Source organism: Callithrix jacchus, chromosome 16, assembly GCF_049354715.1.
Source record: "Callithrix jacchus isolate 240 chromosome 16, calJac240_pri, whole genome shotgun sequence".
Taxonomy (NCBI): Eukaryota; Metazoa; Chordata; class Mammalia; order Primates; family Cebidae; genus Callithrix; species Callithrix jacchus.
Genome location: NC_133517.1, coordinates 45421956 through 45434059, shown reverse-complemented (window position 1 = coordinate 45434059; position 12104 = coordinate 45421956). Strand labels below are relative to the sequence as shown.

At 38.6% G+C, this 12104-nt stretch overlaps 1 pseudogene; it reads right to left on the bottom strand.

The window, feature by feature from the left end:
- Window positions 1-9079: 9079 nt before the first annotated feature.
- Window positions 9080-9968, bottom strand: LOC100392869 (large ribosomal subunit protein uL18 pseudogene; annotated as a pseudogene).
- Between the last annotated feature and the right edge of the window lie 2136 nt (window positions 9969-12104).

The following is a 12104-nucleotide window of genomic DNA, read 5'->3' as shown; positions in this document are numbered from 1 at the left end:
TGACGATGTCATACTAAATATGGGCACACTGCTGGGAATTCCAAGTTGTAAAATGAAATCAGCTCAACCTGAGCAGCCTGCCTTGCACCCTGTCTCTTGCTTGCCTGCCTTTGGGTTTGTTGTGCTCAACATGATCTGTCACAATGTTTGCTATCTCATGAAAATAAATGATGTTTTGCTGTTTATGTTGTGCTTTTGTGCTTAAATATCACATATTGATATTGTGTGCCACTCAGAGAGACAACCTTTCCAAAACACAATCACTAATTTGCGTATATTAGCATAGAATTGGCACAACAAACAAAAATTTATAAGCTGCCACATCACTACAGCAAATAAATAGATATATAAATAAACCTGAAAGAAGATCTTTACAAATGTGAAGAGGTGGCTGGATACAACTTTGAAGTGTTGCTAAACAGGGAATGAGGGAGGTGGTGCCTTTAGAAGGCAAGATAAATGGTCTCGATCACTTTCATTATTTTGTTTCCTGAACATAAAAATATTTATTAGGTTTTCATTAATTCACTCTCAGCCTCACTCAGTCTCTTTAATTCTCTTCTAAGGTCCTACATTTCTCAAGGGCAAGGTTGTATAATCCTTGGGTTTGGAGACAGAATATTTGGCACTTAATCTGAAGGCCTGACTGGCCAAGGAAATCTTAAGAGCATTCTCCAGACCCAAGCTCTGTCTTAGCAGCTCCCTTTCTGTTTTTCAGAGTTGGTTCAACAGAGAGACTCCGATGCTTCCTTGGCGTCAGGACGCATTTTCCAAGATCTTTTTTTTTTCTTGCAATAGGGTCTTGTTCTGTCATCCAGGCTGGAGTGCAGTTATGTGATCATGGCTCACTGCAGCTTTAAACTCCTGGGCTCAAGCGATCCTCCATTCTCAGCCTCCCCAGTAGCTATGGCTCAGGTATATGCAATCATATTTGGCTACTTTTAAATTTTTTTGTTTTTAGTAGAGATCAGGTCTTTCTGTTGTCCAGGATGGTCTCAAACTTCTGGGCTCAAGCAATCCTCCTGCCTCGGGCTCCCAAAGTGCTGGGATTACAGGCATAAGCCATGGCACCTGGCCCCAGATTTTTGTTTAGCTGACTTCTTCAGAGAGGCTTCCTTAAATTACAGCTCACATATCATCTTGGTTTCATTCTTTGCCCAGCATTAATATTGTTCTGTGTGTGTGTGTGTGTGCATGTTTGCATGTATGTGCGTATGTGCATGTGTTTGCCCATTCATAGGTGAATTGGGTATATCCCCACCCTATTAAAAAATAAGATCCATAAAAAGAAAACCCTGTCTGTCATGTTCCCAGCTGTACACCCACTGTTTAAAATACTTCTTAGTACCTAGTAAATGCTCAAGAAATACATACTAAATATAATCAAGGCAAAAACATCCCACATGTTTATTTCATTGATAATTTCTGTTCTCAGTCTTAGTACAAATTCTGACTTCCAGATTCCAAATTCAGTCAGAGGTACTCCAAAGTCTGACTTCTGGAACTGAAGAATAATGCACAACATTAGCATGTGATGTTCAGCGAGGGAATACTACTACCAGTAACACTGCACACAGCTGTTGGCCAGTTTGGTGAGGAGATTCATTAAAGTGAATGTTGTCTTGCTACCAGCATCTCTTTCACTTTGGCATTCCAGAGGGAGAGAGACCCTGACAAAGAAGAGCCAAGGACAGCTTTATTATTAGCATTGATGGCACCTGAGATCTCAATGGAAGTTTGCTGATGAGACACAACGGTGTAGGAAGAGGCCCCTGGCCTGAGATGTGTGCGGGAGAGGTGGCACCATCTGACAGCTTTCTCTTCTCAGGCTCAGGTAAAATCTTGGAATTTTATTATTCTTTGGCTAACAACATGTTACAAATTATAGTAAATGCATGAAACGCAGAGCGATAGGGCATTGGCTCAGGGACCTTTCATACCAGTGAGGCTCCTGGGTCTTTTGCTATTCCAGACATGGGGATTTAGAAAGAAGAATCACACCCAGTAAGTGTATCTCTATATGAACTATGGGGTGGACTCTCAGGAAGTTAAACATATACTTACTGGATGACCTAGCACACTCACTCATAGGAATTTACCCAAGATAAGTGAAAATGTGTTCATAAAGACTTGTATTTGAATGTTCCTAGTAGCTTTACTCATAATAGCTAAAAACTAAAATAAAAAAAATGTTTAGTGCTGGTGAAGCGATAAGTGAATTATAGTATATTCATACAATGGAATATTATTCAGCAATTAAAAATTCCATTGAAATATACGGTATCATGGATGAATCTTAAAAAGCATTATATTGAGTGAAAGAAGCCAGGTGAAAAAGACTACTTGCAGTGTGATTTCATTTATAAAATATTCCAGTGAGTGGGGGGAACTATAATGACAGAAAGCAGAGTATTTGTTGTCAGGAAGTGGGAGAGGGGAAAGAGTTACAAGATTGTTTTCACAAAGGAATGTGCAATTTTTGAAGTCACGAGAAATGTTCATGATAGTAGTGGTGGATACACAGCAGTATACATTTGTCCAGGTTCATCACAAATTTAAAATAAAACTAGTGGATTTTATTTCATATTAATTATATTTCTCAAGAAAGCTGATTATATGTGTATATGTCCACACATATAAAACATATATCTTCTATAAATACTCTGGGATCCTATTCAAAGATTTAGCACTTCTCCTTATGAAGAACAGGGGAAGATGGATGAAGAAGAGAGGCTTTTTGTTCCCATTTAAAGGAACAGCCTCTGGGGCATGTTCTAACAAAATCACAATGGGTGTCATACTTTCTGTTTCACTCAACATGGGTCTGAATAGTTCTTCTTATTTCACATTTTGGAATTATAAATTCTTCTTTGTGTTCTTTAATGACATGTTTTCTGGCTAGGATTTTTTTCCCTTTTAAAAGGGCTGGGAGATGGGTGAGAAGCATGAGAGGGGAGTGAGGGGCTTAGGGTTATGCACAGGCTAAGAAACAGGAAATGGATAGTGAAAGATTCCCATGGTTTGTGTGAGTAAATTGTGACCTGAACTTGCTGTGACTCAGCCTGATGCATCCCTTACATATTTAGAGTTCTCCCATCATGAAGCCCTCAATTATACAAAGATCCTCACTACTGTGATTTTAGGGTAGTGCCTGTGTTTTAAACCAAGAATTGTTAGAGTGCCCCTTTGATCTATTCATACCAGTAAGTGGGGAGGGAAATCCTGATCGTGAATTTTGTCAGTGCTATTAACAGAAATGATTATTTTAGTTCTTAGAGCAAAGTTTGATTGAGTTTTGGCTTCAACTCCTCTGAACTAAATTACAGATGATGGGAAAAAAATAGGTCCTGCCTTATATATATATATATTTTGGACTGTTTCTACGTGATAAATATTTGTACCTATTCAACCTAAGTTCAATAGTTGAAAATTTAACAGAATGAAGGAAAATGTGTAAGCCAATCCAAGTAGACAGACTTGGATTGCTAGACCATTACCAGGTTAAGTAACACTCTTACTTTAGTAGGTATCAAATAAAACAAGGTCTACACTTTAGATTTACTGCAGCAGATAGATGTATGCACATCTGAAATCAGAAATAGCTACAATTTAAAAGGCCAGGATTACAGCCTCCCACTCTCTCACCTCTGTAAAGGAAGGATTGAAAAGACATATTCTCTTTAGTTTTATTTTGCCGATTATAACTTTTAAATATGTGGGAAATTATTTTGATTAGTTGTATTTGATTCTCGACTTGAAAAAAGCTTAACTATTACTATTCCTATTTCAATCTGCTGTGTTTGAAGGGAGGCAGCTATTTGTAACCATTGCTAAACCTCATGGCTTCCAAGATTTGACCACGCCCAGTCACAACTCTATGCAAGCTAGGCTGGTTCTGCCATCTAGTGGCTTCCTTGTTGAACTACCTTGGTAGGGCATTACCTAGTTTGGTAGACTCAAACCCTGAGATTTGATTTTAATTTAATGCCATGTGATTAGCTTTGGCCTTTACATCCTTTCATTTCTATTTACCATCTGTGTGATTTGAGGACAAATATTTAACATTTCTGTGACTCAGGTCATTCATCTGTGGAATGGGGATAAGGACCCATGGCTTTCATGAGGCTCATCTGAAATAATGTACAGAAAACACTTAGCAGAGTGCCTGGCACAGGTAAATCCTGGAAAAAGATTTGATGTTGTTATATTTCTAATTATAACTATAATTATGCAGATCTAGAATATTAAAAATAGACTAAGTTATGGGAAATCAAGTTATGGATATGAGTATTCCAGAATAAATTAAGTACATAATAGTTAAAGCTTGGAAGAGGAACAAGTTTATTTAGGCTTTTCGTGTCACTGCCAACAAATGCATTACTGCAATTATACTTTCCTCCTTCCAAGCCTTTCCCCACCTCATACTGAATGTTCCCATCGCAGCAGACAACTCATTACTCCGTGTGCATTTTAATGCCTTTCTTCATCTTTCTGGAGTTTCTCCCTCATATTTTTATACTTCACAATCTTTAACTCCCAACTCAAATGTCAACTTCCCTTGCTGTCAAGTGGAGTTTAATCCTGTGTGGCCCTTTATTCACATCTCTGTGATAGCATCTGAAAAAGACAGGCTGCACACAAGTGGACCGAGTAGGGTATGTGCAGCCCAGCCACGTAAGTTGAGGCTGAAGTCCCTTCCATGATACACTGTGTATTATCTTTGCATCTTCTCTCTCTCTTTCGCCTCACTGCCTAATACAAAAATCTCACACAATAGGTGCTTCACTAAAGCTTGTTGAACTGAGATAAGAGCTTAGCAAATATCTGACAGTGACTTTTTAGGAAGGCTGACTCACAGAGGCTTCTAACATACATTGAACTAAATTAGCCCAGTGGTTTGAGTGGGCAGGTTGGGCCCATAAAAATAGTCTTTTAAATTAAATAACTAGGTTGAGTGTGGTGGCTCATACCTTTAATCTCAGCAGTTTGGGAGGCTGAACTAGGCGGATCACTTGCAGCCAGGAGTTTGAGACCAGCCTGGCCAACATGGAGAAACCCATCTCTACCAAAAACACAAAAAATAGCCAGGGGTGGTGGTGTGTGCCTGTAATCCCAGCTACTCTGGAGGCTGAGGCCTGAGAATTGCTTGAGCCCAGGAGGCGGAGTTTACAGTGAGCCAACATCGTACCACTTCACTGTAGCCTGGGCAATAGAGTGAGACTCTGTCTCTAAATAAATAAATAAATAAAAATCAGGTAATATTTTATAACAATAATACTATATTTCATTAAGGAATACTTAGAAATTACTAAAAAGGAAAAAAATCATGACTTCACTACCCAAACATTGTTAATATTTGATGTTTGTCAGCATTTTTTCTATAATTGTTTGTATTACATGGTTGTAATAATTGTCTATTTGCAGCTATGTACACTGATTTTAAATTTAACATACTTAATTTTCCCATTATACTATATGCACATTAAGAACATAATTCTAAAAAGCAGAATTCCACTGAGTAAATGTACCATATAGTGCACTTAATGTGATTATATTTTAGGCATTTAGCTTGTTTGTAATTTTTCAGCTATTGTATATAATGCCACAGAGTAAATCTTTGGGCATAAATCTTTTTCTTTGTCTAGAATTATTTGCTTTCATGAATCCCAGAAGTATAATTCTGACTGCCTTTCTTATTATAGTAAGCCCTGATGGACCGGGAATTAAATTATTGTAATAAACGGAATGTCCTGTCAATTGAAAGGTAACCAGAAAATGGTTTTTGACTTGTGGTGGCTCCAGGTCACCATTATGAACTGTGACTGCCCAGAAGTTATCGTAGATGTGAAGAAAGGCGTTAGAAGATTAGGCTAAAATAGGCATGCAGGGAATACAGTTTCCCAAAACCATTCTCTGATACTACATTGTTTCCTTGATTTTTCTTTGTGTTGGCATGTTTATGTGTTTTGTCATTTCATATTAGAAGTGAAATACTTAGGCCCAATACATGTTACCTGACTTTGTATTTTTCTTCTACAAAGAATGAGTTATTTGGTTCATCAATTTATTCATTTATACATTTATTCACTTATTTTACAGATATTTATGGGTGTTTGTGCCTCTCACTTCTAGTATGTATTACTACCCAGAGACTGGTAAAACACATTCTTACAAGCTTACTTTACACATTCTTAAAAGCTTAGAGCTTACTGAGAGGAACTAATAGACAAACAATGACAATGTCATAAGAAACCTATTTTGGTAGAATTAGGAACAATGCAGCTTTGGGAACAAAATGGGAGAATTAATTTTGTCTTGGGCAACCAAGAAGGCTTCATAGAGGAGCTTATATTTAAGTTGTGTATGATGGTAGGAGTTTAACAGATGGACTACTGGAGAATTCCAGTAAGAGTGACCAACATATTCATAGGTGTGAACATGAGGTGGGAAAATAGAAAAACCCTCTGTGGCTGAAGGGAGGGCTTACACAAAGGAAAGGATGGGAGCTCATGATGAAAAAATAGAATAATGCTAGATTATCGAGGGCTTCATATTTTATATTTCAGGCTAAGAAATATATATTTTAAATTGAAACCTATTAAAAAATATTTATAGTTTGTTTTTAGCAAAAGAATGAGACTAAAATGATAGCCCTGTTCAGTAACTGAGACTGATGCTAGGCATGTCACTTAAGCATTTTACATGAGAAGTTTTCACAACAACACTATGTGTATGAGTCCATTTTCACACTGCTTTAAAAAACTGCCTGAGACTGGATAATTTATAAAGGAAAGAGGTTTAACTGACCCACAGTTCTGCATGACTGGGGAGGCCTCAGGAATCTTACAATTATGGTGGAAGGTGAAGCGGAAGCAAGGCTCATCTTCTCATGGTGGCAGGAGAGAGAAAGAGAGAGAGAAAGAGCCAGGAAGTGCCATACTTAAAACCATCAGCTCTTGTGAGAAGTCCTTCACTTTCATGAAAATAGCATGAAACCATCCCCATGATCCAACCATGTTTCTCCCTCAACACCTGGGGATTACAATGCGAGATGAAATTTGGGTCAGGACTCAGAGCCAAAGAGAGAAAGACTATGAGAGAAAGACTAATTTTCTTGAATAATATGGAAGAAGAAATTGAGGATTAGAAATGTTAAGTAAATTTTCCAAGGTCACAGAGACAGTAAGTGGCCTAACAGAGATGCAAACCTGGGCACCGGTGATTGCAAAGCCCAGCCTCTTAACCAGTCGGGTCTATTGCCACATTGGAGCATAGTTTAGAAAGACTATTCTGGAGACTGTAGATAGGTTACAGGAGAGAGAGAGAGAGAGAGAGAGAGAGAGAGAGAGAGAGAGAGAGAGAGAGAGAGTCAGAAGTTAGAGATGAACTTGGGAATTTATTGCAAGAGTCCAGGACAGAGGTGATGAGGGCCATAACAAGGAGGGGATAATGGAGGCTGAGAGGATGGAAAAGTATCAGCTATAGGTATAGGGCTCAGATGAATAAACAAATAAAAATCACAGCAATCCTCACACCTTAAACATCCACACGGCCTAGGCAGTGGGTCCTGGCACATTGCAGATGTTCAGTAAAGATTTGTTGAGTAAATGAATGACTCTGTCTTTCACTCTCTGTGTATGATGGAGAAGGAAGACTTACTTTTAAATAAGTACATGTCTTCCAGACAGGTGGTCTAAAGGAATGGCCAAGAGTGAACTCTTGAATTCTGAAATCAGAAATGGCTCCATGACTAATCTTAAGACAATATTACTGAGCCACTCTCTTTGGGCCTCATTTCTTCATTTACAAAATAAGAACAAAATTAGGACCTACCTAATAAGGTGGTGACAGTTCAAAAATCTGGGATAGAAAGTGCTATACAGACATTCGCTTTATTCTGGAGATGTTGGGTTTCTAGTTTAGCAACGAGAGCTGTTCTCTTAGGCTTCTGGCACCAGTAGGCCTATCATGAGACTGTTCCACCTTTTTTTCACATCTGTCCTCATGCCATTTTATTTCACTCCTAGAAATGCATAAATCAAGGAATCATGAACATAAAAATCATGACTTTTCCTTGCCCTAACTGATTGGAATCCTTTATTTATGGAAGGCTCCAGTGGGCACACTCACTAGCTGTCTGCTGGCCGGCATCAGCTCTTCCAGCATAGGGCCCCGGCCATCTGGTCCTCACCAGGTGAGCCATATGGAACTTAGCCCCTACTTCTTTGAAAAGCTTAACTTTTTTCTTCTTTGGGTATTCTGCCTGGCTGTACTTCTCAGTTCTATGGAATCAAGCATGTTGGAATCACAATTTTCTTGTCTTCCATACTTGAAAAGAGAATCAATTACTTAAATTTTATTAGGAGAACCTTTAGATCCTACATCTTACTCATGTTAAGTAATGAAACTCTACTTCAAGCCCTGTGACATCTGGGGCACAAGATAAATAATTCAGAAATCACAATTATATAATTCTTTCCTGTAACTGTCTCTGTTCTCTACAAAGGAAATACTATTACATTGTCTTTCCTTCTCTCCTCTGATTCTTTGAGCTGCAATTATCTGCCACCAAGCCTCGAACAGCAGGTATAGCCGTGCTGAGATGATTAGTTCTTAACTATTGCATGTTATTAGCTGCGTAGAAAATGACATGCAAAGTTCCAAGATATGGTTTGGCTTCTACTGTGATAATCTCAGTGAGATTTACAAATACCAAGAAGATTTCTAAGCTTTCTTTGAAACTCACTGCAAATATGCTTGTTTCTTAAAAGTATAAGCCTAAGTTAAATCTTAATCAGTTCTGAAAAATAACTTTTGAGAATTTTGTTTAAATAAATAAGAGTGTAGGTTTGCTTATATTAATGTATTGATGATTTAGAAATTTTAAAAAATGGAACAGAAGTAACAGCATACAAGCCTAGCTGATTTTCAGCAAAACCATCAAGTGAAATAAGTAGGTCTTCAGGTGACTTAATGCCTTTCCCACACTTCTCAGATTTTTCCCACCATGGCCCCAATTCACTTTTTTCTTTTTTGTCTCCATTTTTATCTGAAAAATCCTCATAGAAAATTGTTTGGTTTAGCTTTCAGCAGCCCGCTCCTGAGCTCTGAGGAAGCTTGCCTTCTTTTGAGCTACCTGATCTTTCTTCTGAGCAAGGGACATTTTGGGATGGTTCCACCTCTTCTTTTCAACTTCTTTCTTGGGCTTCTTTTTATGTACTGGGTTCTCTCATATAGCAGTGTGAGCTTCCTTATACATGTCCTCCATCATGTCTGGAATTACACTGTTCCTTATGTATTGAGAAAACTGTCTTTTGTAAGCATCTTCATCTTCTTCCATTAAGTAGCACATGTAATCTGCAACATTCTGGCCCATGGTGTGCTTCCAGTGTACTTCTGCATTAAATTCCTTGTTTTCAGAATCATAACCAGGGAATCGTTTGGTACTGTGAGGGATAGACAAGCCTCCATCCACAGCTCCCTTTCAGGACACCAAAACTTTATTGCCAGTGGTAGTTCTGGCAAGGCCTGCATCCAAATAGCAGGTAAAGGCACCTGGTTGACCATCAATGCTTTCCACATTATATTCATTGCCAGCCACCTCCACTTGGCCTTCATAGATCTTGTCCATGCCAAACCTACTGAGAAGCCTGCGGGCCAGCAGCAGGCCAGTACAATACACTGCAGTATAATTTGTCAAACCAACCTTCACACCATATTTTGGCAGTTTGTGTGCATATGCTGTGCAGACTATCATATTTCCCTCTATATGGGCGTAAGCAATCTGACAAATGATATCTCTGTTACATGAACTATCATCCTGTATTTGAGTGTATTGTATTTATTTCATCCTGTATCACCAAGCGCTTCCAAACATAGTAATCAGTTTTACCCTCTTGTCGTCTTCTAAATTTCACTTGGTATCTCTTAAAGTAGGCCTTATTCTTAACAACTTTAACAAACCCCATCCTGTGGAACAGAGACCTGCAGGCCCCCCAAGTCACTTATAAGCATTTTTTTTCTATCATAAGAAAAAATATATTAAGATGCTAGCACATTACTGTAAATTAATTTAAAAATGTCAGGCCCTGAAAGATAAAAAAAAAAATGCTTTTCAAAAGCATCCCCCAAGGAAGAAATAAGCAATTAATCTTCATGTTCGCCATGGAATAATTTCCATCTTCTACTATTTTTGGGGGGAAGGAGTAGAATTTTCTTTCTCTAATATTCTTCTTCCACGAAAAACAAAAGCTATTTTCCTATTACTTCTTTCCAGAGGAGAGTGAACATACTTACACTTACATTCCATATAATACTGCAATTCTAGTCCAGATTACTGAGCTCAGAGCCAAGGATCAATTAACCATGTCTTGTCCTTTGTATGCCCAGATGCAGACACAATACCTGGACTTACTAGGTACAGGATAAATGAATTTGTGTTGAACGATGTTGTGAACTACATTATTTACTATAGAACAGAGAATCTTGCAGAGCTGCAGTTAACTCTGGAGTTATTCCTGCAAACAAACTTAGATTTTACATTTGAACTCGAAGTTCCTTACAGTTTTGTGGTTCTCAGTCTTTTGTGTTTACACACAATTTAACATTCTTAAATTTTTGGTGGCTCATTTTAAGGAACTGACTAAACAGAAGCTAAATAATGCAGCAATAAATACAACCTGTAGCTAATAGTTTACAGCAAGGCATCAAGAGGTCAGGGCAGGTTCCCTGGGATGGTATGAGCAGGAGATGCTGTACTCCCAGTCTCTACCCCACATAGCCTCCATCAGCATCCCACTTGCTGCAAGCCACCTCAGATAACATGTAGTATCTAAGTAAATACTGGATCTATCTATGCAAACTTACATTATCGATCTCCTGTCTTTACTTTTCAAGCAAATAACCAACCTATATGGAAATTCTGTAGCTACCATTGGGCACTTTGGGATTCATTACAACTTATTTAATAATGCTGTATCATTAAATAACTGTGTATTGGTCATTTCTTTTCCAATCAATGCCCCTACTTTAACAGTAGATACCTGGTGAGACTGTGCTTGCATCTTTTGTTGCAGGTCAGCCCCTCGCATGATAAGGGCTTGTGTCTGCTTTTCAGCGCCTTCTCTACAGGAGATAAGACTCTCAGGGCAATCTTAGCAGATTTGAGGCTCAGTATCTGCTTCTGAAGCCAGGAGACAGAATCCCTGAGTTTGTTATTTTCTTTCATCATTTCATCCACTGAATTTAGAAACAACCAATCAGTTTCATTGTGTTCCTTGGTTCTCCACATATGGTCAAAGGCATAACTCTCTAAACAGTTTCTATCGAGGATTATCAGTGTCTCCACACTATTAGAAGTAGAGTCCTTAGCATTTTTAGGTCTAATCACATTAAGCAGCCAATTCCAGAAACCCCAAAACCAATGAAAGAACTCCATCCTTAATATTCTGTTCCTCTAGGACCACTCCTGGTACCAAAATATGTCTTAATCAGGGTTCTCTAGAGGAACAGAACTAACAGGATAGATATATAGAGGGGAGTTTACTAAGTATTAACTTACACAATCACAAGGTCCCACAATAGGCTGTCTGTAAGCTTGAGGAAAAGGGGGAGCCAATTCAAGTCTCAAAACCGAAGAACTTGGAGTCTGATGTTTGAGGGCAGGAAGCATCCAGCATGGGAGAAAGATGTAGGCTGGGAGGCTAAGCCAGTCATGCCTCTTCACATTTTTCTGCCTGCATTTTATTCATTGACAGATGATTAGATGGAGCCCGCCTAAATAAGGGAGGATCTGTCTTCTCCAGCCCACTTAATCTCTTTTGGCAACACCCTCACAGACACTGCAGAATCAATATTGCATCCTTCAGTCCAATCAAGTTGACATTCAGTATTAACCATCAGACTTAGCATTATGTTGCTATGCCCTGCCCAAGCTCTTTGGTATACTCAAGGGGCAATTACCTTCTCACATCACTAACGACTCTCTTTTTTTGGCACTGATCATTGTGCTTACCTTTTACCTGCAGCCCACTATAATCCCGTTGTACATTGTACCTCACACTCAATGCAGTATTCTAGCAAGTAGCTATTGCTTTGACAGCATG